At 37.8% G+C, this 26,527-nt stretch overlaps 1 pseudogene; it reads right to left on the bottom strand.

The window, feature by feature from the left end:
• Nucleotides 1-3,273: 3,273 nt before the first annotated feature.
• LOC129632650 (uncharacterized) overlaps nucleotides 3,274-26,527 on the bottom strand; it is a 144,199-nt pseudogene continuing 120,945 nt past the window's right edge.

Genomic DNA, 26,527 nt, shown 5'->3' with positions numbered 1-26,527 from the left:
GTGGACTCAGAGTGGACTCTGCACCTCAGTCCAATAGAGGCTGCAGGTGCCCTGACCATTGCACCGCATTTTGTGTCCTGTCATCATTTTCATCACTCCCTCCCGGACCATTATGGCAACAATCATGTTTTATATTACATCCCCAAACCCAGAACTTACATATCCTACAACTAAGCTTTGAACGTCTGACCTTTTGCATTTAATCTCTTGATTTACCTCGCTATTTTGGAAGAACACTTCGTGTTTTTCTGAAGAAAGAATATATAGTATATATACATATATATATATATATATATTTTAATTATTACATGTCTGAAAACATGTTTGTTCTATCCTTGCACTTGACTGACAGGTTACTAAAGCATTCAGTCACATGGAAATCACTTTTTTCTCGTAACCATGAAGGCACTGCCCCATTGTCTTTGAGTTTCCCATATTGCTGTTGATATAAATACTGATTTCTCTTTTCTTTCCTCTGTGATTTTGTTTTTTACCCATATGGAACATCTAAGAACCTTTTCATCACCAATATTTTGAAATTTTCCTATTAATGAGTCTTGGTGTAAGTGTTCCTTTGTCCATCATGCTGAACAGTCACTTGGCTCCTGCAATATGGAACAATATGCCCTTAATTCTGGTTAATAGTTTTTTATCTTTGTTAATTTTACCCCCCTCGACTTTGTTTCCTTGAAATTCCTGAAAATTTTGCAGATATTGGAATTTCCGAACTAATTCTCCATCTTTTTTTCCCCATTATTTCTTTCTCTTTTTATTCTATTTTCTGGGAGATTTCCATAACTTTATATTTCAAACTTTATAATGATTTTATATGTTATCTATTCTTTTACTTTTCAAGGTAAAAGAATCTTTTACTTTCAATTCAGTTCAGTTGCTCAGTCATGTCCAACTCTTTGTGACCCCATGGACTGCAGTACGCCAGGCCTCCCTGTCCATCACCAACTCCTGGAGTCCACCCAAACCCATGTCCATTGAGTCGGTGATGCCATCCAGCCATCTCATCCTCTGTTGTCCCCTTATCCTCCTGCCCTCAATCTTTCCCAATATCAGGATCTTTTCAAATGAGTCAGCTCTTTGCATAAGGTGGACAAAGTATTGGAGTTTCAGCTTCAACACCAGTCCTTCCAATGAACACCCAGAACTGATTTCCTTTTTTTTTTTTTTTAATTTAATTTTATTTTTAAACCTGAAACACTGTATTAGTTTTGCCAAACATCAAAACGAATGGAATGGTTGGATCTCCTTGCAGTCCAATGGACTCTCAAGAGTCTTCTCCAACACCACAGTTCAAAAGCATCAATTCTTCAGCACTCAGCTTTCTTCACAGTCCAACTCTCACATCCATAACACGACTACTGGAAAAACCATAGCCTTGACTAGACAGACCTTTGTTGACAAAGTAATGTCTCTGCTTTTTAATGTGCTGTCTAGGTTCGTCTTAACTTTCCTTCCAAGGAGTGTCTTTTAATTTCATGGCTGCAGTCACCATCTGTAGTGATTTTGGAGTCCCAAAAAATAACGTCGGCCACTGTTTCCACTGTTTCTTTCTTTTACTTTCACTTTTCTTTTTTCTTTTACTTACACTGTTTCCTATATGGCTAATTTTTTTTTTGTTTTCTTCTACATTTATATTGACTATTTTTCCAGGATATTCTTCCATTTCTCTCTGCGTGTATCTTTCATTGTATAAGCATTTCAATTTTTTGGTGATCCTTGGTTATTCATTAACAGCTAAGCATGAGGTTGAGTGTGAGCCCTCAGTGTCTTAGGTACGGGCTTCAAAGTAGGAGGACTGAAGGAGTCAGTTCCCTGTTATATTAGGGCACCACCTGCTCTCAGCCACCCTTTCTCTTTTAACAGTCCATTTCCTCAGAGATAAAACTTATACTCTTCTGCCCAGGAGCTATGAAACTGGCTGCTATAATAGCATTGGGAACAGTCAAAGAAGGCAAATGTCTTTCTCCTTGCTTTGTATGTGGAGTTAATTCCCATATTCCTATGGCACCCACGCCCTCCACTATGCTTGATGTTCAGGAGTCAGAGTCCCTCTGATTCAGCCTCTCTAGTGATTAATCTTCATTTCTTCTTTGGGGGTAGAGAAGAGGAGATATCTGACTATGATGGCTGTGGAGAAAATTGGTGAGTCTTCTCATACAGACTTTCTGCTGACTCTTCTGTCTGTAAGACACGTTTTACAGTTGCTCTCATTGATAACTTGGTTCTCCCAGTTTATGAGCCTATTGGGTATTCTGATATACAAACTATCTTCAGCCATCTTAATTTTGTCAATTTGGTTGCCATTTTTATCTTCTTTCCAGTGTCCACACATTATTGATATTGCTCCTCACCAGATCCACTTCTCTTTTTTTTTAATGAACAGCAGTTAATTTGATCCAGACATTGTTGTACATTCTTTGCAAGTACTGAATTATACTGTACCTGGAACATCCTATGGGATAGGCATTATACAGATGAAGAAACGGTTAAGAAAAGGTTAACTACATTGCACAATTTACAATGCTGGTAAATGCAAACCCTGAATTAGAAGCTCAGTCAATTGGCTCTGGGATCCAAGTTCTTTACCTCTTCTCTAACAGACTATTAGTGGGCATGATTTAGCCATGCTGAAAATGCTAATAGGAACACTTTCCCCACATTTATAAACATCAAAAAAAGAGAAGACTCCTTTTTATAAGTTACTTTAACCTTAAGAGTTTTTACCCATTTATCCCCTTATTTTTCATTTCTATCATGTTTAATCAGAAATCTTAATAGTTCTTAAAATTAGAATATTTTAAAGGTAGGTTACATTCATATTTAAAATCTGGTTGTACTGTGTTTAATTATCACTCAACACATCAAATAACACCAAAACTAGTGAGAAATGCTTGACTTCAAACTAATTCATCTGTTTCTGATCTAGAAATTTCTTTGATCTTAAACTCAACATTAACCCAAAGTACTAGCAGCCTATTAAACAAGATAGTATATCACCAACATACATACAATAAAAAAAGGGATATTAAGCTATAAATAAATTCTGTACTGACCAGATCTATATTTATAGGTGCTAAAACAATAAGAGGTGACAAGAATAGGATAAAGCTACTGAAAACAGGTCAAAAGTAGAAATTTGGAATGTTCTAATCTCAAGGGCAAAGTAGTGGTGGTTGAGGGAGCAGACCTGATGGGGGAAAAGTCCACGGAAGCCTGGAGAAAGGCAGAGTATTGCTGGGCAGCTTCTCCCTTCCCCTATCAGTACTTCAGGACAACCTAGGGAATGGGAGAAAATATTTGCAAATAATGTGACAGACAAGGGCTTAAACTCCAAAATATACAAACAACTCATACAATTCAACAACAACAAAAACACAATTGAAAAATTGGCAGGAGAAATAGAAGTCAGAAGGTACATAAAAAGATGCTCATCATCAATAACTATTAGAGATAAGCAAATGAACGCTACAATAAGGTACCACCACACATAAACCAGAATGGCCATCATTAAAATTCTACCAATAACAAATGCTGTAAAGAGTGTAGAAAAAAGAGAAGCCTCCTACACTGTTGTTGGGAATATAGATTGGTACAGCCACTGTGGAAAACAGTATGGAGCTTCCTCAGAAAACTAAAAACAGAACTATGATATGATCCAGCAATCCCCTTCCTGGGCATACACCCAAGACAAAACTAATTCAAAAGATACATGCACCCCTATGTTCATAGCAGCACTATTCACAATAACCAAGACAAAGAAACAACCTAAATGTCCATCAACAGATGAATGGATAAAAGAAGATGTGTTATGTGTACACACACACACACACACACACACACACACACACACACACACATAATGGAATATTACTAGGCCATAAAAAAGAACAAAATGATGCCATTTGCAGCAACATGGATGCAACTAGGGATTATACTACTAAGTGAATTAAGTCAGAAAGATAAATGCAATATGATATCACTTATATGTGGAATGTAAAATATGGCACAAATAGAAACAGACTCACAGACTTGTGTTTGCCAAGGGGGAGAGAGAGAAGCATAGATTGCAAATTTAGGGTTAGAAGATGCAAATTATTACATTCAGAATAGATAAACAACAAGGTCCAATGTATAGCACAGGGAACTATAGCCTACTCCTGGGATAAATCATAATGGAAAGGATGATTAAAAAATAATAGATATATGTGTGTGTATAACTGAGTCACTATGTTGTACAGCAAAAATTAAATCCCTGTAAATAAATCAACTATACTTCAGTTTTAAAAACTAGAGGAAAAAAGAACTTCGGGGCTCTGCCTTTCCACATGGAGGCTGGGCAGTTGCTCCTCTTAGAGCCCTCCTGAGACAGGGACTCTGATGGAACACAGCTTCCTCCCCAGGATCTTCTGAAAAAGAAGTACAGAGGATGTTGCTGTTTTCATAACATACTTGACATTTATATGAGTATCAGAGCAGAATATATTTGAAACGCACACAACATAGCTTTGAAGAAAAAGTCTTGCTGATAATTTTAGCATAAATTATGTAATCCACTGACTTATTCCACATCAAAATCTAAAGATACTTGTATTGTGTCATCACACAAACAGATGCAACTTAAAACATTCCAAAAACAGTCATTTGGAATTTTGTCTGGACCTGCATTAAAGTAATTGAGAGAATGGAAAGGTTCACAATCTTGAGACTTCTCATTCAGGAACTTGAAAACTAAAAGATATGAATTGCCATGACTGGGTTTCTGTTCTTTCTGAAAAATTATTTCTTCAACCAAAGCCTAACAGATCACGGGAATGGCTTGGAACAATCTGGGAGGAAATAAATTTGGACAGATAGTGAAGAAATAATAGAAATGGTTGTATTAAAGGGAGATGATCCTTTTCTATCCAGCAAATAGAGAATCAAAATCATTTAGATCAGTAAACAGCCATAAACCTCAATTTCTTAAGACTATTTTCAGATTTCTGCCTGAAAAAAGGATTGAGTATTATTTCTAAGGAGCAGATTTCATATGTCTTGATATAAGCTAAAAGAAAATGATGTTAATAAAAATTGTCATTTATAAAAATATGGAAGCTTTGTTTATGAGAAACTTTTCAGTAATGCCCATAGCTTAGATTACCATGATACTTTTCGAAGATAATACAAACTTCCACTAGAAACTGAACAATATTTTGCAATATTTTCATCAACTTCTTAGAATTATAATGTTATAGGTAGAATTTAAATTAAGTTCATAATATTCCCTAATCCATTTCCCTTTTCTTTTACTATGCCTTTCCCTCCTGTCCTCCCAAGAATTAACCATTAATATAATTCAGTATTTATTGCTTCTATGCATATATATATATGTGTATATATATATATATATATATTTTTTTTTTTTGGTTGTCAAATAATCCTTTTTCTTTTTCCTTTGCTGTTGTAAAGTTGCAGTTCCTTTCCTAGCTGGGCACTCTACCACATCACTGTTGATACCATCTATGATGTCCTAAGGGTGGCAGCCGTCAACATTGCAGCCCACAGACTGGGCAGTCCTCGGGATTTCTTTAATGGTTCTAGAGAGTTCTCTAGCTAGAGATTGATGCCACATCTGCCAGGCAATGTTGACAGTCTCATCAAAAGTGATATTTTCATTGTGCTTAATGTTTTTCTGCCTCTTTCGGACTCTTCATGGTTCCTTGAGGGCTTTCATAATCAGGGTACAAGCAGAAGGTACCACCTCAATCTGAGCCTGTCTGTTCTGAATGGTCAGTTTCATTGTCATTCTCGGACCCATCCAATCACCAGTTGCCTTGGCAGTGTCATCACCAACAGCTTATGGAGACAGACCCAGGAGGCGGATCTTGGGGGCCAGAGGAGACCTGGCACCAACTTCCCCACTGGTGCACCTCAGGTACACTAATTTGATCTCGCTGGGGTCGAATTTAGGCGGGATGGTGGAGGCAGTTGGTGTCAGATGAACCTGGATTCGAGATGACCTACGAAAGTTGCACCTTTGCATCCTCCCAGCTGAAAGCCAATAGAAGCCTTCTATATGTATTTTTGGAGAAGGCAATGGCACCCCACTCCAGCACTCTTGCCTGGAAAATCCCATGGACGGAGGAGCCTGGTGGGCTGCAGTCCATGGGGTCACTAAGGGTCGGACACGACTGAGTGACTTCACTTGCACTTTTCACTTTCATGCATTGGAGAAGGAAATGGCAACTCACTCCAGTGTTCTTGCCTGGAGAATCCCAGGGATGGGGGAGCCTGGTGGGCTGCCATCTATGGGGTCGCACAGAGTCGGACACGACTGAAGTGACTTAGCAGAAGCAGCATACATATTTTATAACTACATTTCTGTTGAATGCTTTTGTACTTTATAGAAAATATATCATATATATTCCTCCACGTTTGTATTCAATGTGTTTAAATTGCTCTAGTTTAATTATTTTCATTATTATCCAGTTCCATTTTTTGACTATAGCAAAATCTATTGAGGCATGCTCAGATTGATAGATATTTCTATTATCTCAATATATTCATTGCTATAAACACTGCAGGTCAGAAAGCAACAGTTAGAACTGGGCATGGAACAACAGACTGGTCCCAAATAGGAAAAGGAGTATGTCAAGGCTGTATATTATCACCCTGCTTATATGCAGAGTACATTATGAGAAATGCTGGGCTGGAGGAAGCACAATCTGGAATCAGGATTACTGGGAGAAATATCAATAACCTCAGATATGCAGATGACACCACCCTTATGGCAGAAAGTGAAGAGGAACTCAAAAGCCTCTTGATGAAAGTGAAAGAGGAGAGTGAAAAAGTTGTCTTAAAACTCAACATTCAGAAAACAAAGATCATGGCATCAGGTCCCATCACTTCATGGGAAATAGATGGGGAAACAGTGGAAACAGTGTCAGACTTTATTTTTTTGGACTCCAAAATCACTGCAGATGGTGATTGAAGCCATGAAATTAAAAGACGCTTACTCTTGGAAAGAAAGTTATGACCAACCTAGATAGCATATTCAAAAGCAGAGACATTATTTTGCCAACAAAGGTCTGTCTAGTCAAGGCTATGGTTTTTTCAGTGGTCATGTATGGATGTGAAATTTGGACTGTGAATAAAGTTGAGTGCCGAAGAATTGATGTTTTTGAACTGTGGTGTTGGAGAAGACTCTTGAGAGTCCCTTGGACTGCAAGAAGATACAATCAGTCCATTCCAAAGGAGATCAGTCCTGGGTATTCTTTGGAAGGACTGATGCTGAAACTGAAACTCCAATACTTTGGCCACCTCATGCGAAGAGTTGACTCATTGGAAAAGACTCTGATGCTGGGAGGGATTGGGGGCAGGAGGAGAAGGGGATGACAGAGGATGAGATGGCTGGATGGCATCACCGACTTGGTGGACATAAGTTTAGGTGAACTCCAGGAGTTAGTGATGGACAGGGAAGCCTGGCGTGCTGCGATATATGGGGTCGCAAAGAATCGGACATGACTGAGTGACTGAACTGAACTGATAAACACTGTAATTAGCATTTTTAAATATGCTTTTTTGTATACATGGATGTGCAATTCTCTAGGATAGGGTTTCTCAACCTTGACATCTGGCGCAGGATAATTCTTTGCTGCTGAAGTCAGAAATTAGGAACTGCCCTGTGCATTGTAGGGTATTTAGTAGTATCCCTGGTCTTTACCCACTACAAGTCAATGGCAATCCTTATTTTATGATCAACAAAAATGTCTCCAGATGTTGTCAAATGTCCCCTGGGAGATAAAATCATCCCTGGATTAAAACAAATACAAAAAGCACTGCTCTAAAGTGTACACATTTAAATGTAACTGCTGTTTTACAGACTGTACTTATCTTCAGCTTCACAAAATATTGCTGAATTGCCCTACAAAATAATTGTACCAATTTGCTTTGCAGTCAGTAGATGATCCACTCCTAGATTTATTATGAACTATTTCTAACATAAAAATAATAGCATAATGCAGGTAGAAGAGGTGAAGTTGCTCAGTCATGTCCAACTCTTTGTGATCTCATGGATTGTAGCCCACCAGGCTTCTCCATCCATAGGATTTTCCAGGCAAGGGTACTGGAGTGGGTTGCCATTTCCTTCTCCAGAGGATCTTCCTGACCCAGGGATTGAACAAGGGTCTCCCACATTGTAGGCAGACTCTTTACCATTTGAGTCACCAGGAAATCCCCCATCTGCCGATAGAAGATGTCAATAGCAGTTAACACATGTATTCTGAACTTGGTTTAACAAACGGAACGTCAACATACTTTAGAGACCAATGTGTCCCTATTCTGAAGCCACCCTTCTTTTCCTCCCTTCTATTTCAGAAAAGGTAACCATTATCTTGATTTGCTTGTTCATCATTCCTTTTATTCTCATACCACATATAAGCACATGCCTAAATTTTATGTTGTTTTGGATGCTTTCATATACTTTTCAGTTTTATATGTATGAAATCATATTTCTATAACTTGGTTGTTTTGTTTTTGTTCAACCTCATGATTATTGTTCATCATTATAATTTTAGTTCTAGCAGTGCTCATGAAAATAATTGTAATCCATTCACAGGTAAAACATATAATTACAAATCTTTTGTTTTATGGTTTCCAGAATACTAATAAAATAAAAATTCAACCTGATTTATCATTTAAATATAAACATAAAATTTATAAACCAAGGCTCCAAATAAGAATAAAATAGACCTAAGAGAACCAAATGGTCTTAAGTAATCCCTTGGTCAAATCCTGACATTTTACAAGTCATTGAAACTCAAATGAAATGACCAGCTATGGTTTATCAGTTCAGTTAAGTTCAGTTCAGTCGCTCAGTCGTGTCCGAGTCTTCGTGACCCCATGAATCGCAGCACGCCAGGCCTCCCTGTCCATTACCAACTCCCAGAGTTCACTCAGACTCACGTCCATCGAGTCAGTGATGCCATCCAGACATCTCATCCTCTGTCGTCCCCTTCTCCTCCTGCCTTCAATATTTCCCAGCATCAGGGTCTTTTCCAATAAGTCAACACTTTGCATGAGGTGGCCAAAGTACTGGAGTTTCAGCTTCAGCATCATTCTCTCCAAAGAAATCCCAGGGATGATCTCCTTCAGAATGGATTGGTTGGATCTCCTTGCAGTCCAAGGGACTCTCAAGAGTCTTCAACACCAGGTTCAAAAGCATCAATTCTTCGGTGCTCAGCCTTCTTCACAGTCCAACTCTCACATCCATACATGACCACAGGAAAAACCATAGCTTTGACTAGACGGACCTTTGTTGGCAAAGTAATATCTCTGATTTTGAATATGCTATCTAGGTTGGTCATAACTTTCCTTCCAAGGAGTAAGCGTCTTTTAATTTCATGGCTGCAGTCACCATCTGCAGTGATTTTGGAGCCCAAAAAAATAAAGTCTGACACTGTTTCCACTGTTTCCCCATTTATTTCCCATAAAGTGATGGGACGGGATGCCATGATCTTCATTTTCTGAATGTTGAGCTTTAAGCCAACTTTTTCGCTCTCCACTTTCACTTTCATCAAGAGGCTTTTTAGTTCCTCTTCACTTTCTGCCATAAGGGTGGTGTCATCTGCATATCTGAGGTTATTGATATTTCTCCCGGCAACCTTGATTCCAGCTTGTGCTTCTTCCAGCCCAGCACTTCTCATCATGTACTCTGCATATAAGTTAAATAAGCAGGGTGATAATATACAGCCTTGACAAACTCCTTTTCCTATTTGGAACCAGTCTGTTGTTCCATGCCCAGTTCTAACTGTTGCTTCCTGACCTGCATACAGATTTCTCAAGAGGCAGGTCAGGTGGTCTGGTATTCCCATCTCTTTCAGAATTTTCCCCAGTTTATTGTGATCCACACAGTCAAAGGCTTTGGCATAGTCAATAAAGCAGAAATAGATGTTTGTCTGGAACTCTCTTGCTTTTTCCATGATCCAGCGGACGTTGGCAATTTGATCTCCGGTTCCTCTGCCTTTTCTAAAACCAGCTTGAACAAACCATATCAATTTAATTGCATAATCCAAGGCTAGAATTTCCCAACTCCCAATCATGGTTCTTTCCAATAATCAAACTGGGTCTGCTATAATCACCTCAAGGTAAAAACAGGGTCTTTTACATCTTTCCTCCCTTTCTCTTTGACCCAGTGTACAGGATCATGTCTTATACATAGCAGAGTGAAAATCAAATATTTCAGCATATTTGGAGTTACGCTTCATTAAAGCATGACTAACTTTAGCTGGCAAAACATCTTAATTGTAGCTGATTATTTATTCAAAGAAAATCAAAGGGCAATTTCATTGAAGTCAAGAATGCACTTGGATTCAACTTCTGTGGAAATGTCTGACCTAAATACATGCTCCTCCTTGAATGTCATGAATCTATTCCTCACTTAGCAGTGCCTTTATGGATAGCAGATACAAGAGTCCCAGGAGGTAAATGGTTCTCTCAGAAGAGAAGTTATAAAGATATGCTACCTTTAAAGGATAAGATATGAAGGAGGAAAGGAAATTGATATTTTTATGATCTCTCAGAAGTAAATGAAAATAACTTGGGAATGATAGTATAATATGGCATTAAGCCATGCACTTCACTCACTTTGTCCCCACCAACCGAGGAATAGCTACAAAACTGTTAATTATATGCAGAACTGATATGGAATGTTATTAAACCTGGCATTTTGAAAGTGTACTTCTCATTCCTCTGAAAAGTGCATGCAAATGAAGAGATGTGAGACTTCTCATTGAGCTAAATAAAGTTAGACAAGAGTTAGATGACTCATTTAACACATTTAGGAAAATGACATGATAAAATACATTTCTAATCTGGGTGACATAAAAGGAAATAGAACTATATTTGGTCATGTTCAGTGGTTTCCGCCTCCATGGCAGAAGAAAATCATCTAATTAATTTGTAGCCTCAAATTAACTTCTCAATCAAGCTATGACCAGGAACAGACAGCCTGGTGTCCCTTTAGTTCTGCTGCACCTGCTACCACTCAAGGGATCTCCAGGAAAAAAGGATGACCCTTGCTAACAGGATAGCAAGCACTTCAAGACTTATTATGTGGAGATAAACCATAATGAAGCATAATGCTGTCCCAACATCTTTGGATTGCTCTACTAGGAATCATTACAAGTTCCAAAGTTGTTCTTTTTTTATATGTGTTTTTAATTTATTTTTATTGAAGGATAATTGCTTTACAGAATTTTGTTGTTTTCTGTCAATCCTCAACATGGATCAGCCGTAGGTATACATATATCCCCTCCCTTTTGAACCTCCTTCCCATCTCCCTTCCCATCCCACCCCTCTAGGTTGATACAGAGCCCCTGTTGGAGTTTCCTGAGAGGGTGAGATGTATGGAAAAAGTAACACAGCTCTTGTTTTTCTATAAAAAATATATAGTTTTGCATCATTAGATGTACTTATTTTCTTCTATGTGCCAGGCACTGTGCTAGACATCAGGGATAAATTGTAAACAAAGCTCATATACCCCTGACATTAAACAGACTTTAAATTAATGTAGCACAGCTTCAGCTGCCCATGGTGGGGAACCAAGCCATATGCCTTTGGAAGGGAATCAATCTAGAAAAAGTAAGATGCAACCAAACTGATGTATTGGTTATTTTCTTCAGAACATGTCTTATTCTCCTGCAGAATCAAGAAGAATAAATGAGTTAGATACCTGTTTTCAGAGTACAAAATAATTTGATTCAATTTTAATGTAAGGACAGGGACTTTGTTTTACCATTGCATCCCCAACGTGTAGTGAAGCATTTCAGTTCAGTTCAGTTGCTCAGTCACATCCGACTCTTTGAGACCCCATGAATCGCAGCACGCCAGGCCTCCCTGTCCATCACCAACTCCCAGAGTTTACCCAAACTCAGGTCCATTGAGTCGGTGATTGCCATCCAGCCATCTCATCCTCTGTCATCCCCTTCTCCTCCTGCCCCCAATCCCTCCAAGCATCAGGGTCTTTTCCAATGAGTCAACTCTTTTCATGAGGTGGCCAAAGTATTGGAGTTTCAGCCTCAGCATCAGTCCTTCCAATGAACACCCAGGACTGATCTCCTTTAGAATGGACTGGTTGGATCTCCTTGCAGTCCAAGGGACTCTCAAGAGTCTTCTCCAACACCACAGTTCAAAAGCATCAATTCTTCGGTGCTCAGCTTTCTTCACAGTCCAACTCTCACATCCATACATGACCACTGGCACTTAGTACACAGTAAATGTTTAAAGACTACGTTAAAAGGAGCACTTCCAGAATGATGGAGTAAGGACCTCCAAAAATCAGTGATCTATAAAAGCAGTGAGAAAACTGGCAGGAAAAAACAAGTCACAATTGAATTTTTCAGAAGTATGGAAACTAACCAACATCTCCAAGAGTGCTTATTCTAGAAAACTGTCTGGATCTCAGTAAGAACACGTTGTATAGAGTTGTAAATGTCACTGTTCTTTCCCTCTCTCCCCAGCCCCACAGAGGCTCAAAAAGCAGCAGCAGCCTTGGAATCACAGTAGGTGTGATAAACAGCATTCTAGAAACAAATGAAGGGGACAGAAGGGGCTGAGAGTTCTTGCCCTAAAAATGTTATCCACATAGAATTAAGCTTTGGGCCTGGCTGAAAACGTTTTGGAAGAGCTCCATTCAGAAGCCTTGTCTTTATTTGACCTGACTCAAGGCTTCCTCAGCAAGGAAAGTCCAGCTTCAAGGCATTTTTGGAAAATAATTGATAAATATTATTTCATCCCACAGCTAATGAGGCAGCGGTGGGGCAAGCAAGAGGTGGCTGCCCAACTCCTCCCCACCTTCTCCCTCCTCCAAAAAAAAAAAAAAAAATAAGGCCACATAAATATGCAGGCAGTGCACATACACAGAAAACACCAGAAAAGGCTGCAGTCTCTGACACTGTCTGACACTGGGGGCCTGTGCCAGCTGAAACTGCAAGCAAAGGCAGAGTTGACTAGTGCACCTGGCTTCAAGATTTCTGGATCTTACATGGCTTTGGCAGAAGGGACTGGTTCAGACTTCACTGGTGATGGTGCAGAGCAGCTTTCTTTTGATTGTGGCAAGAAAGGCAAGTTGAGTTTTGCTGTCTATTCAGCCCCCTGTCTACAGCAGTTGTAGAACATTGTGTAACTTTGTCTTGACCATCCACACCATCCTGGAGCTCTTGATTATGACTCCATGGTAGATGAGGAGGCCACCTCTGACATCTGCCACTGCAGCCTGGATGCTGAGCTTCCTACCTACACAAGCTTCAACTGGCTCATTGGCCAGACTATGCCCTCCTTCACTGCCTCCCTTCACTTTGACGGTGTCCTCAGTGTGGACATTAAAAAGTTCCAGACCAATCTGGTACCCGACTTCCACATCTACTTTTACCAGGTGACCTATTCATCCAGTATCTCAGCTGAGAAGCTGCCACAAGCAGCTGTCAGTGGCATTAGAGTGCCTGCCAGAACACCCTCAAGGCCTTTCAGCAAAGAAGGAAACAGTTAGCAATTCAATCCATTTAAGTAAAAGCATCTATTTCTGCTTTATTGACTATGCCGAAGCCTTTGACTGTCTGCATCACAATAAACTGTGGAAAATTCTGAAAGATATGGGAATACCAGACCACCTGACCTGCCTCTTGAGAAATCTGTATGCAGGTCAGGAAGCAACAGTTAGAACTGGACATGGAACAACAGACTGGTTCCAAATAGGAAAAGGAGTACGTCAAGGCTGTATATTGTCACCCTGTTTATTGTACTTATATGCAGAGTCCATCATGAGAAACGCTGGACTGAAAGCAACACAAGCTGGAATCAAGATTGCCGGGAGAAATATCAATAACCTCAGATATGCAGATGACACCACACTTATGGCAGAAAGTGAAGAGGAACTAAAAAGCCTCTTGATGAAAGTGAAAGTGGAGAGTGAAAAAGTTGGCTTAAAGCTCAACACTCAGAAAACGAAGATCATGGCATCCCGTCCCATCACTTCATGGGAAATAGATGGGGAAACAGTGGAAACAGTGTCAGACTTTATTTTTCTGGGCTCCAAAATCACTGCAGATGGTGACTGCAGCCATGAAATTAAAAGATGCTTACTCCTTGGAAGGAAAGTTATGACCAACCTAGGTAGCATATTCAAAAGCAGAGACGTTACTTTGCCAACAAAGGTCCATCTAGCCAAGGCTATGGTTTTTCCAGTGGTCATGTATGGATGTGAGAGTTGGACTGTGAAGAAGGCTGAGCACTGAAGAATTGATGCTTTTGAAGTGTGGTGTTGGAGAAGACTCTTGAGAGTCCCTTGGACTGCAAGGAGATCCAACCAATCCATTCTGAAGGAGATCAGCCCTAGGATTTCTTTGGAAGGAACAATGCTAAAGCTGAAACTCCAGTACTTTGGCCACCTGATGCGAAGAGCTGACTCATTGGAAAAGACTCTGATGCTGGGAGGGATTGGGGGCAAGAGGAGAAGGGGACGACAGAGGATGAGATGTCTGGATGGCATCACTGACTCGATGGACGTGAGTCTGAGTGAACTCCGGGAGTTGGTGATGGACAGGAAGGCCTGGCGTGCTGCGATTCATGGGGTAGCAAAGAGTCAGACATGACTGAGCGACTGATCTGATCTGATCTGCCTAATCATTAGAAAACACAAAGTTAACTTAGCAGAGACAATGGTGTCCACACACATAACAAAAAACAGAAACTTTAGGAAATTAGTCTAAGCAATTCACTAAGCAAGGAGCAAAATAATGAATGGCTGCAATAAGAAAACTCTGGAGTTCTGTCATTTTAAAAGTCCAGTTTCCAACAAATTATTAGACACATAAAAAAACAGGAAAATATGCAATCAATAGAAAGTTTTCCTGAGGAAGCCTAGATGTGGACTAAATAGGCAAAAAGTTTAAATCAGCCATCATAAATAGATTCAAAATTAAACATATTTTACATATAGCCAAAACTAAAAGAAAATATATGAACAATTAAAGAAAAGTGTGAAAAATATTATGAAGTAGTATCAATTAAGACATAGGAAGTATATAAAAAAACAAAATAAAATTCTGGTGATGAAAAATACAATTAATGTAAGACAGATTTAGTAAAGAAGCTTGAATTGTAAAACAGAGAAAGAATGAATTTAATAAGTCAGTTGAAATTATCCAGGCCAAAAGAAAATAAATGAAGAAAAATCACCAGAGCCTAAAACACCAGTGGTAAACTGTTAAGCATACTGAGTTCAGTTCAGTTCAGTTGCTCAGTCGTGTCTGACTCTTTGCGACCCCATGAACCGCAGCACGCCAGGCCTCCCTGTCCATCACCAAACTAACATATGCATAATGGGAACTCCAGAATGAGAGGGGAGGAAGAAAAGGACAGAAAGAGTTATTTGAGAAGTAATGACCAAAATTTCCCAAATACGATTCACATTAACCTACACACTTAAAAGCTCAATACACTCCAATTAGGATAATGTTAGAGAAATCCAAAACTACGCACATGGTAGTTAAACTATTAAAAGACAGGCAAAAAAGAAAAAAAGAGAATCTTGAAACATCAAGAGATATGACTCCACACATACAAGGGGTTCTCAGTAATAGCATCTGTTCAAAGACACAAAATAGGTTGAAACTGAAAGGCTAGAAGACAGAAACTCTCTGCGAACAGTAGTCAAAAGAGAGCTGAATACTAATATTATGCTAAAATAGACCTGAAAACAAAAAAGTTTTCTTGCAATAAAAAGAAATTTTTATAAGGAAAGAAGTTTCATCAGGAACAATTATAAAAATTTGCTTTTATATTTTTATAAAATATAGCAGCACCTTTGATAATCAGATCAGATCAGTCGCTCAGTCATGTCCGACTCTTTGAGACCCCATGAATCTCAGCACGCCAGGCCTCCCTGTTCATCACCAATTTCCGGAGTTCACTGAGACTCACGTCCATCGAGTCAGTGATGCCATCCAGCCATCTCATCCTCTGTCGTCCCCTTCTCCTCCTGCCCCCAATCCCTCCCAGCATCAGAGTCTTTTCCAATGAGTCAACTCTTCGCATGAGGTGGCCAAAGTACTGGAAATCATTCCTTCCAAAGAAATCCCAGGGCTGATCTCCTTCAGAATGGACTGGTTGGATCTCCTTGCAGTCCAAGGGACTCTCAAGAGTCTTCTCCACCACCACAGTTCAAAAGCATCAATTCTTCAGCACTCAGCCTTCTTCGCAGTCCAACTCTCACATCCATACATGACATCCTGGAATGTGAAGTCAAGTGGGCCTTAGAAAGCATCACTACGAACAAAGCTAGTGGAGGTGATGGAATTAAAGTTGAACTATTCCAAATCCTGAAAGATGATGCTGTGAAAGTGCTACACTCAATATGCCAGCAAATTTGGAAAACTCAGCAGTGGCCACAGGACTGGCACAGGTCAGTTTTCATTCCAATCCCAAAGAAAGGCAATGCCAAAGAATGCTCAAACTACCGCACAATTACACTCATCTCACACGCTAGTAAAGTAATGCTCAAAATTCTCTAAGCCAGGCTTCAGCAATACGTGAACCGTGAACTTCCTGATGTTCAAGCTGGTTTTAGAAAAGGCAGAGGAACCAGAGATCAAATGGCCAACATCCACTGGATCATCGAAAAAGCAAGAGAGTTCCAAAAAAACATCTATTTCTGCTTTCTTGACTATGCCAAAGCCTTTGACTGTGTGCATCACAATAAACTGTGAAAAATTCTGAAAGAGTTGGGAATACCAGACCACCTGATCTGCCTCTGGAGAAATTTGTATGCAGGTCAGGAAGCAACAGTTAGAACTGGACATGAAACAACAGACTGGTTCCAAATAGGAAAAGGAGTTCGTCAAGGCTGTATATTGTCACCCTGTTTATTTAACTTATATGCAGAGTCCATCATGAGAAACGCTGGACTGAAAGCAACACAAGCTGGAATCAAGATTGCCGGGAGAAATATCAATAACCTCAGATATGCAGATGACACCACCCTTATGGCAGAAAGTGAAGAGGAACTAAAAAGCCTCTTGATGAAAGTGAAAGTGGAGAGTGAAAAAGTTGGCTTTTGATAATAGAACCCCAAAATACATGAAGCAAAATCTGACAGTTTGAAAGGAGAAATAGAAGATTAATAATGGAGGCTTCAAAATTCTACATACAATACTAAGAAGAATAAGACAGAAGATCAACATGGAAATGGGGAGGGGGGGGTTCAGGATTGGGAACACATGTACACCCGTGGCAGATTCATGTTGATGTATGGCAAAACCAATACAATATTGTAAAGTAATTAGCCTCCAATTAAAATAAATAAATTAAAAAAAAAAAACAATTAGATCTAACAGACATATAGAGAACACACCACCTAACAAAATAGAAAACACACACACACACACACACACACACACACACACACACACACACCAGAATATACCTTCTTCTCCGGTGCACATGGAATGTCCTCCAAATTAGGTCATAAAACAGAAACAAATTTAAAAGACATAAATCATAGAGAGTATATTCTCCAAACCACAACATAATTAAAATCAATAGAAGAAATTTGAAAAATTTTGTGAATGTATGGGCTTCCCTGGTGGCTTATGTGGTAAAAAGTCTGCCTGCAATGCAGGAGATCTGGGTTTGATCCCTGGGTTGGGAAGATCCCCTGGAGAAGGAAATGGCAACCCACTCCAGCTTTCTTGATTGGAAAATCCCATGGTGGAAATTAAGTAATGCATTCCAAAAAAAGAATGAGTCAAAGAATAATCAAAAAAGAAATTAGAAAATATTTTGAGATTAATTAAAATGATTATATCAAAATCTATTGGATAGAGATAAATCTTACTTACTATTTACTTATTTATTAAAACCTATTTGATATAGCTGTAAATGCTTTATTAAAAAAGATCTTAAACCCTGATCTTTCATTTTAGAAAACTTAAACACACACACACACACACACAAAGAAAAACCAAACCAAAGTAGAAAGAAGGAAATAATTGAGATTAGAACAGAAATAAATAAGATTTAAAAAAAAAAAAACAGGAAAATCAAGGGAGATAATCAATGAAACCAAAAGTGAACCACTCCATTTGATATCAAAACTTATTACAAAGTATAGTCATCAAGACAGTATAATGTTGGCTTATAACTATATACACAGACCAATGGGATAGAATTGAGACACAAGAACCCTTACATTTATGATTAACCGATTCTCAAAAAGATGGTCAAATAAGTTTAAAAAAGGATAGAATGGACTTTTTTTAAAAAATGGTGTTGAGACAAGGGAATATTCACATATACAAGAATGAAGGTGGACTTCTATTCAAACTATATATAGATTAACTAAGAATGGCTCATAGACTTAAATATATTATAAAAGTTCAAACTATAAACATCTTAAAAGAAAACAGGAGTAAATCTTTGTGAATGTTGGTAATCTTCAGATACACTTATTGTCATCTTGCTAAGTTTTCAGTTTTCTACCAAGATATTCGGAGAAGGCAATGGCAACCCACTCCAGTATTCTTGCCTGGAAAATCCTATGGATGGAGGAGCCTGGTAGGCTGCAGTCCATGGGGTGGCTAAGAGTCAGACATGACTGAGCGACTTCACTTTGACTTTTCACTTTCATGCATTGGAGAAGGAAACGGCAACCCACTCCAGTGTTCTTGCCTGGAGAATCCCAGGGACGGGGGAGCCTGGTGGGCTGCCATCTATGGGGTCGCACAGAGTCGGACACGACTGAAGCGACTTAGCAGCAGCAACCCAAGATATTAGTAATATAATTAGTTAATTATATTAATTAGTAATATAACTAAATTATATTAGTTATATTAGTAAGCTAATTAGTAATATAACTAAAGTAATATAATTAATTAAAAACTCAAAAGCTTAAGGGAGAAGGAAATGGCAACCCACTCCAGTGTTCTTGCCTGGAGAATCCCAGGGACAGGGGAGCCTGGTGGGCTCCCATATATGGGCTCGCACAGAGTCAGACACGACTAAAGTGACTTAGCAGCAGCAGCAGCAGCAAAAGCTTAAGATCTTTCAATTGCACCACATTGCCTTCAACTGGATTTAAAAAAAGATGTCTATTTTTACTGGAGTCAAGCACAGTTAATATTAAAGCATCACTATTTAAATTCAAATAACTGAATAGTGTTTAATATTTTGAGGAAAAATAAATTTTGTCATTGTTTATTGTTATCTTCTGAAAGATATAGGAATACCAGACCACCTGATCTGCCTCTTGAGAAAACTGTATGCAGGTCAGGAAACAACAGTTAGAACTGGACATGGAACAACACATTGGTTCCAAATAGGAAAAAGAGTACGTCAAGGCTGTATATTGTCACCCTGTTTATTTAACTTATATGCAGAGTACATCATGAGAAATGCTGGGCTGGAGGAAGCACAGTGTGAAATCAAGATTGCTGGGGGAAATATGAATAACCTCTCACATGCAGATGACACCACCCTTATGGCAGAAAGTGAAGAAAAATTAAAGAGCCTCTTGATGAAAGTGAAAGAAGAGAGTGAAAACGTTGGCTTAAAGCTCAACATTCAGAAAGCGAAGATCATGGCATCTGGTCCCATCATTTCATGGGAAATAGATGGGGAAACAGTGGAAACAGTGGCTGACTTTATTTTTCTGGGCTCCAAAATCACTGCAGACAGTGATTACAGCCATGAAATTAAAAGATGCTTACTCCTTGGAAGGAAAGTTGTGACCAACCTAGACAGCATATTAAAAAACAGAGACATTACTTTGTCAACAAAGGTCCATCTAGCCAAGGCTATGGTTTTTCCAGTGGTCATGTATGGATGTGAGAGTTGGACTATAAAGAAAGCTGAGCACCGAAGAATTGATGCTTTTGAACTGTGGTGTTGGAGAAGACTCTTGAGAGTCCCTTGGACTGCAAGGAGATCCAACCAGTCCATCCTAAAGGAGATCAGTCCTGGGTGTTCATTGGAAGAACTGATGCTGAAGCTGAGACTCCAATACATTGGCCACCTAATGCGAAGAGCTGACTCATTGGAAAAGACCCTGATGCTGGGAGGGATTGGGGGCAGGAGGAGAAGGGGACTACAGAGGATGAGATGGCTGGATGCCATCACCGACTCAATGGACATGGGTTTGGGTGGACTCCGGGAGTTGGTGATGGACAGGGAGGCCTGGCGTGTTCGTGTTCATGGGGTCTCAAAGAGTTGGACATGACTGAGCGACTGAACTGAACTGAAACTGTGAGCATGTGGAGAGTATGCCTTGAGCCTTAGAATATTTTTCACCTGTTAGTGCCTAGTATGTAGCAGCAATAGAATAACCTTTTGTTAAAAGGAAAGACAATCCCATTTTCAGTGAATTTAGTAAGGAAACTGCAGCATTTTAGAAAGCTATTACCCAGCATATGGCTGTTTCAGATCGCATGCATTCAAGGTGGAGGAGAACACAAGGACAGTCTATTTTGCATGAAGCCACATAAGAGGACACTATTTACTAAATCATAAGGATATATAAATGTCCATCTTAAATTGAATGATGATTGATAGGGTTGAGAGGCAAAGTCTTTACTAATAAAATATTTTTTAGGTATTTTATCCTTCAATTATTACTGCAGTGTCCGTGAACACATAAGTTTCAAAAATTAAAATATAAAAATATTTTTCTTAGTCATAAAGCAGAATGAAATTTTGATATATGCTATAATATGGATGGACCTTGAGAACGTTATTCTTAGTGAAATAAGCCAAACGCTGAAGGGCAAATATCATACGATTCCATTTATATGAATTACCTAGAATATGTAATTCATAAACAGTAAGCAGAACAGAAAGCAAGAAGGGAGAGTTATTGTCTGTTAAGTACAGAGTTTTTGTTAGGGACGATGAAAATGGTTTGGATGTAAACAGTGCTGGTGGTTACATAACACTGTGAATGTATTTAATGGCACTGAACTGTATCCTTGCAAATAGCAAAAATGATAAATATTACATTATATATATTTTACCACAATAATAAAAGGAAGAATATGACAAAATTAAACAATTTTGATGAACAAAATGTAGTCAAAAATAAGTTATAATCCCCTCATCTCAAGATACCTACAGTTACATCTTTGATATAAAATTTTTTTCTGCAACTTTAGAAGTTTAATAAGAAAATATATGCTGTATATAAATTCTTTTTTTATTTTATTTTATTTTTAAACTTTACATAATTGTATTAGTTTTGCCAAATATCAAAATGAATCCACCACAGGTGTATTCCCAAGTCACTGAAAAAAATATGATTATTAATGATACGCTCAGATTAGCTGGTATCCAGCAGACCTGCATCATAGAAAATGTTAAAGGAAGTTCTTCACATAGAAGGAAAACAATACATGATAAAACTTGGATCCACACAAAGGAATGAAAAGTGTCAGTAAAGGTAATATGTGGGTAAATATGAAGGATTCATCCTCTCATTTTTTCTCATTAAACTCAGGAACTCACTTTAAATATATGAAACCAAAAATATACAAAATGATGTTACTCCATTGAAAATGTAACATTTTTTATTATGCATTAGACATATATTATGAAAAACTTATTTTTAAGTTTAAAATAAATTTTACCAAATATAAATGCAAAAATACTCAACAACATACGAACATACCAAATCTAACAATACCATAAAATTATCATATACCATGATCAAGAGGGGTTTATTCTAGAGAGGCAAGGATTCTTTTACATTAAAAAATCATTCAGTGTGATTCAGCACATTAACTGAAGAATAAAAATCATATGATCGTTTCAGTAGATGCAGAAAAAATTTTGACAAAATTAAATGCCCATTTATGATTAAAGTTCTCCAGAAAGTGGGAATAGAAGGAAATTACCTCAACATGTGTGTTTGTGTGTATGTGTACGTGTGTGTGCACACACATGTTAGTTAGTTGTGTCTGACTCTTGCAACCCCATGGACTGTAGCTCACTGTAACTGTACCATGAGCCTCTGTCCATGGTATTCTCTAGGCAAGAATATTGGAGTGGGTAGCCTTTCCCTTCTCCAGGGGATCTTCCCAATCCAGGAATTGAACCCAGGTCTCCTGCATTGCAAGCAGAATCTTTACTGTCAGAGCCACCAGGGAAGCTCCTACTTCAACACAATAAAGGCCAAGTATGACAAATCACAGCTAACATCATTCTCAAAGTGAAAAGCAGAAAGCATTTCATCTAAGATCAGAAACAAGGCATGGATGTCCATTGTCACCACTTTTATTCACAGTTTTGGAATCCCTAGCCATGATAATCAAAGAAAAAATGAAAAGGAATCCAAATTGCAAGAGAAGTAAAATTGTGACTGTTTGCAGATGCCTTGATACTATTCATAGAAAATCCTAAAGATGCTACTAGAAAACTACTAGAGCTCAGTGAATTCAGTAAAGTTGCTGGACACAAAATTAATACAAAGCAATCCCTTGCATTTCTATACACTAACAACAAAACATCAGAAAGAGAAATTAAGGAAACAATGCCATTTACCAATGTATCAAAAAAATAAATTAAAATATCTAGAAATAAACCTACCTAAGGAGACAAAAGACCTCTACTCTGAAAACATTAAGACACTGATGAAAGAAATTAGAGGTGACACAAACAGGTAGGAAGATACATTGAGTTCTTGGATTGGAAAAGTCAACATTGTCAAAATGACTATACTACCCTATTCAATCTACAGATTCCATGAAATCCCTATCAAATTACCAATGGCATTTTTCACAGAACTAGAACAAAAAATTCTAAAATGTATATGGAAACACAAAAGACCCAAATAGCTAAAGTAATCCTGAGAAAGAAAAATGAAGCTGAAGGAATCAGCCTCCCTGATTTCAGACTATACTACAAACCTACAGCCACCAAAACAGAATGGCACTGGCACAAAACCAGAAATATATATCAACAGAGTAAGAATCGAAAGCCCAGAATAAACCCACATACCTATGGTCAATTAATCTAGGACATAAAAGGCAAGCATATTTATTGGAGAAAAGGCAGTTTCTTCAATAAGTGGTGCTGGGAAAACTGAACAGCTACATGTAAAAAAATGAATTTGAAACATTCTATACACTAACAAAAAATAAACTCAAAATGGATCAAGGACGTAAATGTAAGGCTAGACACTATAAAACCCCTAGAGGAAAATATAGGCAGAACTCTCTTCAACATAAATCATGGAAAGATCTTCTTTTTAATAAAATAACAGCTAACATTTATTGAATGTTTTAGTTGTACTTATGCTGTATCAGAGACAGACTTCTTACAATAACTTTGTTAAGAGGATGTTAGTATCAGAAAGATCTTTTTAGATCCACTTCATAGAGTCATGAAAATAAAACAAAAACAAATGGAACCGGATTAAACTTTAAAGCTTTTCACAGCAAAAGAAATCATAAGCAAAATGAAAAGACAACCCACAGAATGGGAGAAAATATTTGCAAATGAAGTAACTGGCAAGGGGGATTAATCTCCAAAATATACAGCTTGTGCAGCTCTATGCTAAAAAAAAAAAAAAAAAACTAAAACTAAAACCAACACCCAATCAAAAACTGGGCAGAAGATCTAAACAGACATTTCTACAAAGACATACAGATAGTCAAAAAGTACATGAAAAGATGTTCAACATCACTATTTATCAGAGAAATGCAAATCAAAACTACAATAAGATATCATCTCACACCATTATCAAAAAAATCTGCAAACAGTAAATGCTGGAGAAGGTGTGGAAAAAAGGAACCCTCCTACACTGTTGGTGGGAATGCAAATTGGTACAACCACTATGGAGAACAATATGGAGGTTACTTGAACTAAAAATAGAACTATTGCATGATCCATCAATCCTACTCCCGGGCATATATCTGGAGAAACTATCAATTAGAAGAGAGACATGCCCCTGAATGTTCATTGCAGTGCTATTTACAATAGCCAAGATGTGAAAGCAACCTGTGTCCACTGACAAAGGAACAGACAAAGAAGATGTGGTACATGTATACAGTGGCAGCCATAAAAAAGAATGAAATAATGCCATTTGCAGCAACATGGATGCACCTATCAAACTAAGTGAAGTAAGCCAGACAGATAAAGATAAATATCAAATGATGGCACTCGTGTGAAATCTAAGTTTACAAAAAAAGATGATCTTATTTTACAAAACAGAAACAGACTTACAGGTATTGAAAACAAAATTACAGTTACCAAAGGGGAAATGTGAGGAGGAGGGATAAATCAGGAGCTTGAGAATGAACACACACATACACTACTGTATACAAGATACAGTATATAAGATAACCAAAAAGACCTACCGTATACCATGATATCTGTATGAAAAAAGAATCTAAAAAAGAATTAGTATATGTATATATACATATATATACACACACACACATATATATGAGTCACTTTGCTGTACAGCAGAAACTAACACAACATTATAAATCAGCTATACTCCAATAAAACTAAAATATTTTAAAAATAAATAAGTCATATGTGCAATATCACAAATACAATTACTTTACCAAATTGCTTTTCTTAGGAAAGATCACCCTTAATTTTCAATGTGACCTGCATGACCCATAACTAACACACTACTAATTTGGAGTATGAAGTATAAAGACAATTCAGTTAATCATTTGAGGCCCTACTTTTCTAATGATTAGACAGTTCAAGAGCTGTGGTATCTTCCTGCATCTTAAGTTGCCCTTCACAGTTTGTCCTAAAACCATTGAGTCAAAATTTCAACTGGCAAAATTTGAAAAAAAGAGTCAAAGTCTTTGATTTTACTCATTTGTAAAATATAAAATTCTGTAACCAACCTTCAAATTCTGATTCTGAAGGAAAGAAGGATGAAAGCCTAATAAACCAAATGATATAATATGAAAAAAAAACACTTTACAGAAATATTTCTCTTTTTGAAACAAGATGGACTTTAAAAGGTAGTTAAAGTGTGTGGAACACATTCAGTTAAAAACAAAATGCACCGAAGCATTCTGCGCATACACAGTGTGACAACACTGAAAAACTCTTAAGACTTTTAAAATAAAGTTTCCATTTCTTAAAAAAGATAAGCCCAAGCGCCCTTCAGAGACACACAAAATGGCACATGTGTGTACACACACACACATACACACATTTACACAGCTTGAATTATAAGAGCGGATGTGAGATTTAGGGTAAAAAAAGAAGGGAAAAGGAATTTTGAGTCTTCAGAGTCCAGAAAGATCTCTGCCTGACAAAGAATGAACCTATTTAAATTGTAGGTAATTTTCTCTTTCCTCTTGGTAAAGACCAGATGGCTATGTGAGGTATTGTGTATTAAACCAACACACATGGGAGAAGTTGCCAAACACATCCAACTGGAACTAAAAGGGATATTTTTTGCACAACAGAATTCAACATCCCTCTTCCATGTTTCAGCCAAAACATCCCTGTTAATTTACTTCCATAATGGAGACTGGCAATCCGCCCTGAGAGTTATTTACAATAGTACCCATAAATTTCCATGCTTTCAGTGCTACTTGACAATTTATACTTTGATTCCGATGTTGATTCAAGTTATCAATCATGTATTATTTAATTGAAAAATAAAGACATTTTAACTTTACTCCTTTGTTTTACACAGTCTTTATTTGAAAAAAAAAAAAAATCAACTTCACTGGCTAATATTAAGCCACAAAGAAAACGTGATTAGCATTACCCAAAGTAAACAAAACCCTCTGCTAATGCCTAATCGTGTGGGAAATATTTGCAGCCACTGCACAATACATTTTTCAAAATAATGAGTTGACAGATGAATCCCTCAAGCTCCCATTTATTTCCATTATTCTACTATTTTCCCCCACTAAAACCTAAAATCCCTACCTAAAATTCCTTGACCCAAGGAACATATTGCTATCTGTCTTTTACTTTAAAGACTGGGACCCGGTAATACTCTAGAGTCCTTTGGCAAGTGACCAGGCAATCAAGGGCTGTGGCCTTGGTCACCAATATTGAGAAGGAATCATACATCTATTTAAAAAAAAAAAAAAGGAAAGCTTTTTTTTTTTTTTTTTTTTTACAAAATCCATTCCTCTCTATAAATATTTGAAGTTTGAAGGCTCAACTCATTACAGTTTCACTCTGTCAACTATTTCACTCAAAAATAGGAAACACTATGGATATTCCACTAGGTTTCCATCAGTACCAGAACGAAAGGATGTATGAATCTTCAATATTTTTCTCTCATTCAGGCTAGTCAGGAAACAAAATGCTGTCCTCAATAACTTTGAAAGCTACTTTCCTGATGAAACCAAGCACTGACTATTAGAACTGGAAGGGGTAATTTTTCTAGAGAATATGTAATTTAGGATTAGTTCAATACCTCTATTTGTAAAGATCTAACTCATGGGATCTCTCAGATTCAGTGAAGCGGATGAATGACTCAAAGGACAATCAAGAAATA

The sequence above is a fragment of the Bubalus kerabau genome, chromosome 1, assembly GCF_029407905.1.
Source record: "Bubalus kerabau isolate K-KA32 ecotype Philippines breed swamp buffalo chromosome 1, PCC_UOA_SB_1v2, whole genome shotgun sequence".
Taxonomy (NCBI): Eukaryota; Metazoa; Chordata; class Mammalia; order Artiodactyla; family Bovidae; genus Bubalus; species Bubalus kerabau.
Note: the sequence above shows the minus strand (reverse complement) of the source record. Positions and strands in the feature narration are given on the sequence as shown.